The sequence below is a fragment of the Triticum urartu genome, chromosome 3A (assembly GCF_056163025.1).
Source record: "Triticum urartu cultivar PI428250 chromosome 3A, HENAU_Tu73, whole genome shotgun sequence".
NCBI classification, from domain to species: Eukaryota; Viridiplantae; Streptophyta; class Magnoliopsida; order Poales; family Poaceae; genus Triticum; species Triticum urartu.
The window spans coordinates 444,951,007-444,957,390 of record NC_141875.1 but is presented as its reverse complement, the minus strand read 5'-3'; positions in this window follow the sequence as shown (position 1 = coordinate 444,957,390).

Genomic DNA, 6,384 nt, shown 5'->3' with positions numbered 1-6,384 from the left:
AAAAATGAGGTGATTTTACCGAGCGATCGGCGGGGGAGCATGGCCTGTCATGCGGTCCCACGTGTCATGATGTACCAAGGCGATGCGCATGTCCCTCTTGAGGAAGAAGCAATACTACGTGGTTTGAGATGATGGCGAACCGAAGTGTGAAATAATGGTTGCTTCGTCCGTCTGGGAAGGTGCGACATTGTGATTTGACGTATCATTGCTCATTACTACTACTGGGCCGGTACGAGTGGGGTGCGTCCCCCCAACTGTCCTGCACTGTTATTTGGTGCTTGACACGTCAACCCGGTTGCTATATGTCCCACATGTCGGCGACAGGAAGTACAAAATTCATGAAAGGGAGCATCGACGGAGGAGTATACTATAGAATTCATGAAAGGGAGTGACTTAGTTTTGGAAAAATCTGTTTTTACGGAGTACGTACCCACTAGGGTTTATAGGGCTCATCTAAAAAACATTCGTTTTTCCGTTTGATAAGTCTCAATTCTACTATACTAGTAGTAGTACCATTACATGTTGGATTTCGAGGTGCGTTAGATCACCCGGCGGAAGCAGTGTCAAGAGGAAACTAACCAATGCATGTACAAGTTCATGGAAATTTAGTGGTCATTCACGCATTCGTTCTAATTAATGCCTCGGTAAACATAACTTCTTGATAAAAACGAGCGTACTAATTACTTGTGCAAACTACGCAATTAATTCAACCACTCACCGTCTACCTTGGTTGGAGAGATTTTGAAATTGAGCCATAAACTGGAAAGGAGGGAGTAGTAACTTTTGTCTCAATTACTATTTGTGGCCTTGTATAGATGCAAAATGTATATTTTTATAGTGGCCTTGTATAAGTAAATGGAGGGAGTACTAACCAAAGTATGTAGTAGGGACAAGGAGTAAATGGAGGGAGTAGTAAAATTTTCTCCTCGTGCTGCGAGCCACAGCGCATGGGCGAGGGAGCGGGCGTAAAGGCGTCCAGTAGTAGTAGTAGTAGTAGTAGTAGTAGTAGTAGTAGTAGTAGTAGTAGTAGTACTCGTAAGCAAGCTTCACCTCATCCTGCGAGCCACCGCGCCCGTGGGCGGGGGAGACGGCATACTAAGCAAGCTTCTCCTCGTTCTGCGAGTTGACGGGACACATCAAAAGTACTCCAGTGTATAGAGCCTTGCCTCTAAGGTAGGCCCCACATGGTTTGCCTCTTTTTTTAATTTAACATAACGCATCAAGTCACAATTTGTTTGTTCAACCGTGGTAGACGATCCTCCCTCCACCAAGTGGACAACAAGTACACATGCCAAATTACCACGTGGGCTGCCTTTTTCGTACAGAAATGAGCTCCACCGTGTACCCGCGCGGGTGTGGTTGGGAAAGAGACGGGAGTACTTGCGCCGTGCGTGCACCTCTTCTCTTCGTGCACGTCCCCCACCTACGTGGGTGTGTGTGAGAGAGATACAAACCTAGACATAATGCGCCGTCCATCCCCATGCCTCCGCCCAGTCCGACCACCAGTCACCACCACGCCCCACTCCTCCTCACCTTATCTCTCATCTTTCTCCCTCCATTTTTATATACAAGGGGCCACTATCAAAATTACAATTTGCAGATATACAAGGCCACTAACACTAATCGATGCAATATTAATGGTGTTTGCATCGTGGTACTAGCAAAGGAGGACACTAATTATCCCTTGCATGCATGCGGGAGTTTGTAAAAAAATGCATCTTGATGTTCCGTGCAATGCATGGGCATCTTGCTAGTCCATGAAAACAACACATGGCAAAATTCCACGGCGAACGAGGGATTTGAATATGTTGGGAGGGGCTGTTTGGATCTTGCCTAGGGTAGCCAAAATATTGGCGATCCTTTTGTCCACCGGTGCCTTTGCCACCGATGAACGAGGAATGGCTCGGGTGCTAATGCTGTCATGCATCCTCCAGCGCGCACGTTTGAGACGAGCTCGCACGAGCTATGTTTTTTTGTCCCACAACGCCGCCCGAGCCGCCCGCAAACCGACCGGTGACCCACAAATTATGCCATCCAACCGTAGCCGCACACATTATGACAGCAACTCAACCAACCGGACGAAATTCACGCAAACACGTAGACAAACTGATATTTCATATAAACAACGACGGAAATCATATAAAATACAGGATTTTCATACAAACATGATGGATTTCATTACATTCAAATGAACTACGCGGTGCTAGTTCTGGACACCACAGGTATATAATACCTGACCTAAATGGTTGCCCACCGATCGATTTGTGTTCCTCATGTCCGGCAGCACGATCACCGGACTGCCGAGAGCCCCGGAGGTATATGCTTCAGCGCAAAGGACGGCTTGCTGCCCCACTGCCCAACTGATATCATTGGCTGGTGCCGAAGATGATGGTGGCCGGCACCGGTTCGAGTTCATCACCGGCCACTACTTCGCCATGGCCAGCACCGGCTCGAGTTCATCCTAACATTCCCCTGTTCTGTGGAGCCCATGCGGGGTCGACGAAGGTCCTCGCAACAAAAGGATCCGACAAGACACCTGCTGTGTATGCAGGCGTCGCCTCCGCGGTGGCCTTCATGGGACCCAAGCGGCGGCAGCCTCCCGTGATCTACTTCTCCTCGATGATGGCGGCGGACGCAGAGGCGCTGGCCACCGACTCGTCGCTCTCCGCGCACCCGGCTTCTGTCGCTGCTTGCATGGCACGGCCGCCAGCATGGGAGTCTCTGCCACAGAAACGGGAGACGTGGTACGAGGCGGCGGCGTGGACGGCAGCAACGACACCCGTGCGCTGCTCCTCGTCGAGCTGGCCTAGAGCGGCGAGTTGCTGAACTGCGCGCCGGCTTGGGGCGGCAACTGGCTCCGTCGGGCGAGGGGAGGGAGGTGGATCAGCGAGCTGCATAGCTCGTATCCGGCGGGCTACCTAGCCGGCTTGGATGCGGAATAACTACTCTTCGTAAGCCATTGTAAGAGTGGACAAAATGGTGGAGGAGATAGGGGAGCGGCGGAGGTGTGCGATTCTTGGCCGGCGTTTGGCCTCGTTTAAATAGGAGATTAAATAGACGGCCGACGGGAGGAGCTTGGCCAGCGTTGCGTTTAACGCCGAACCGTTCATGAACGGACGTGTGTCCAGAGTGGGTTTCTCGGCTTCCACACGGGCGGGTTTCATGGAGGCGTTTGAATGCGGCATAGAGGCATGTTCAGCCGGGCGTGCCGCGAGTGGCGCCCTCGGCTCTGACCTAGGACACCGCGCCGTTCTTCCATTGACGTGTGGGCTCTTTGGGTGCATGGGATGCATGTCAGTGACCCAACGCAGGCAGTGCACATCAGAGGAACCTTTGGTGGGCCAGGGCGGCCAGAAGCGGGCATTTCATAAACCGATGATTGTTCATTGAGTGTGACGTCATCTTTTTCATGTAGATAAGCCTACTATGTTGATAGCCCGTTTGATACGTTGTGATTCATAAAGACCGCTACAAACATCAATGTTCTGCTTATCACAGATAAGATTGATTAATACCCTTAACAATCCATGTCCTTAACAAAGGGTGCATGCACATATAGGTTGAGCGTGTGTCTTGCGTCGTGTGCTGTGTGCATGCAGGCGTGCGAGTGTTGCGTGCGTGCAAGGGTACGTTTCAGTGTTGCATGCATGGGTGCGTACGTGCGTGTGTTCGTGAGTGCATGTGTACGTGTCAGTGTTGCACGCCAGCATGCGTGCGTGTGTACGTGTCAGTGTTCCACGCCTACATGCGTGCATGTCTTGCGTGCGTGCATATGTACGTGTGGGGTGAGGCGACACGTTAGTCGACTGACTTTTTCATCTCTGGTCATTAGGTTTTCCAGCCATTGGATACGAAGTCAAGGGCCTCCAGTTTATCATCAAACTCCACCCCCCCTGAGCCGCCAGCCACCACCGGCCGAACCGCCAGCCCCCGCTGCCCGCGGCCGGTCCGCCCTCCCCGAAACCACTCCCCAACGCCAGTCCGCCGCCTCACCGGCCATCCCTCTAGCCCCCCCCCCCGCCGAGCTTTTTCTCTGGGGATCCCCACCCCATCGCCCAATGAACGCCCCCCCAACCGCCGGTGACTGCCAACCAGAGGTCTCACGACTTCAAATACCCACCGACCACTAATTTATTACCATTTCTATCCTTCATATACGCGCTGACGGGTGGGCCCTATGGTAATGTGGACCGTTTGACTGGTCAATTGATCATGTTATCAACAAATTACGGAGCTATATGGTGAGCCAGTGACTGTATGATCACCCTAAAATGTACTCCTATTTTATTAACACAGTACAGACTCAAGCTACCATTTCTTTCTTTCATATACGGGCTGACAGGTGGGCCCCATGGTTACGCGCCCCGATGGTGCAACACTAGTTGCGCCGCATGGAACATTTGACTGGTCAGTTGATTGTGTCATCAACAAAATACGGAGTTGTACGGGTGAGCCAGTGACCGTATAATCATGATATGTATTTGTTTAACACGGTACAGACGCATGGGCTCATATATATGCGCAAGCACTCACCGCTATAAGCGCACACACGCGAACCCTACCCCTATGAGCACCTTCGAGAGAGTGGGCCAGCATATATGATCTTGAGATTTTACGAAGTCACCATAGGTGCCTCTTAGTCGAGTGGAACGTCTCCTCCCACTGAACGTACATCGCCGGAAAATACTGAAATTAACACAAGATAAATGCGAGCACCAGGACTTTAACCTTGGTGGGCTTGAGAAACCATTGTCCTCTAACCATCCAACCACATGTTGGTTAGCACGACAAAGTGTATGTGGTGACCGTGATGAGCTTATTCTGAAGTCCAGTGACCATATCGTGCTTTTCTTCAAATACAATGATCGTAAGTGTCATCAACAAAATATGGAGCACGCATCAAATGCGAAGTCCGTCAGTGTCATCAACAAAATATGGAGACGTATCGTGAGCTAGATACCGTTGTACTATTGTATATGCTTATTTTCTTAGTGGCCGATTGCGTGTGTGGTGTGGTGGGCACATCATTTCTAGTTGTGGTGGGTCAACATGAAGACTCATCGGTCGGTTCCATCCTGCGCCACATATAGGTTGGACCAAGACGTGTTATACAAAGACCCATGTGGAGGACTCGGCATACAACATGAAGCTACCAGAGTCGCGGAGGACTCTATCCCCACTGGTGATAAGCCGACTATATATGATTTGTAACCCTAGGCCCTTAGTATGTTATACAAGCTTGGGGGCTAGTTCGTCGATAGTATACACACACAATGCCTGGTATTCACGTGTACTTTGTACACACCCCTATCACTAATATACAGTACCAGGAGTAGGCTCTTTCTTCAACTACAAGGGTCCGATCCGAACTAGGGTAAAACTTTGCCTCGTATTACCATCCAGGCTAACAGCCAGGGATATCCTACCGATTGATATGATGAAACCATATCTGCCAACTACTAAGAGAGAGGTGTGTCGGGGGGGGGCAATGTGTGCGAGAGAGGACTAAAGATAATGTGCGTGCGGGAGACACGTAGGCACATATATGTGTGTATAGAGGGCTAGTAGAGATCGTGCATGTGTATATATGCATGTGAGAGAAATTGTGTTTTCCAACTGAGATTAGTGAAAAGAGTGGTACATAGTAATCAGAAAGAGAGAGAAAGAGAAACAGAGAGAGCATGTGCGTGAGACACCCCGACACCCTGAGAGAGATTGTGAGCATGTGTGAAAGAGAAATGCCGATGCATATAAAGTGTGTGCACTTATGCGTTAGATAGAGAGAGATATAACGCGTTTGTGAGAACGGGGCGAGGCATAGTGCATCTACGTGTAAAAGGCGGTTCTACGCATTAAATTAAAATATAAATGGCATTATTATTTTTGGATGAGATCATGAATTTTGCAAATTGCGTATGGACGAAAATCGGTCTATCAGACACCCATACTCTATTGAATTCTAGCATGTGCATGTGTTTATTTCATATTATCGATCCATAGAGTGAGAGCGGTTTGAAATACAGGCAATGGATGCTTTTGCAATTCATATATAAACATTAATTAGTGCACTCCATGTTGTTAGTGTGAAGCACTTTATACATTTGTCACTTGCATGGATACATTCCAAATTGCTAGCTACGAAATAGAATACATGTCGAATTCAACATAAAGGGGGTTTCGAAGATTCGAATTCATAGGAAGTGCATTCATCTATTTGAACCCGAGATAATGACATTTGTATATCAGATGTAAAAGGGGGCATCAATCTTTGTTGTGAGTTTGAACATGCTATATATATTCATATGCATATCTAACCTTTTTTTGCAACCAAGGAGATTATACCTGGAACCATGCATGAACTGAGGTAAGTTGCATATTTTTTAA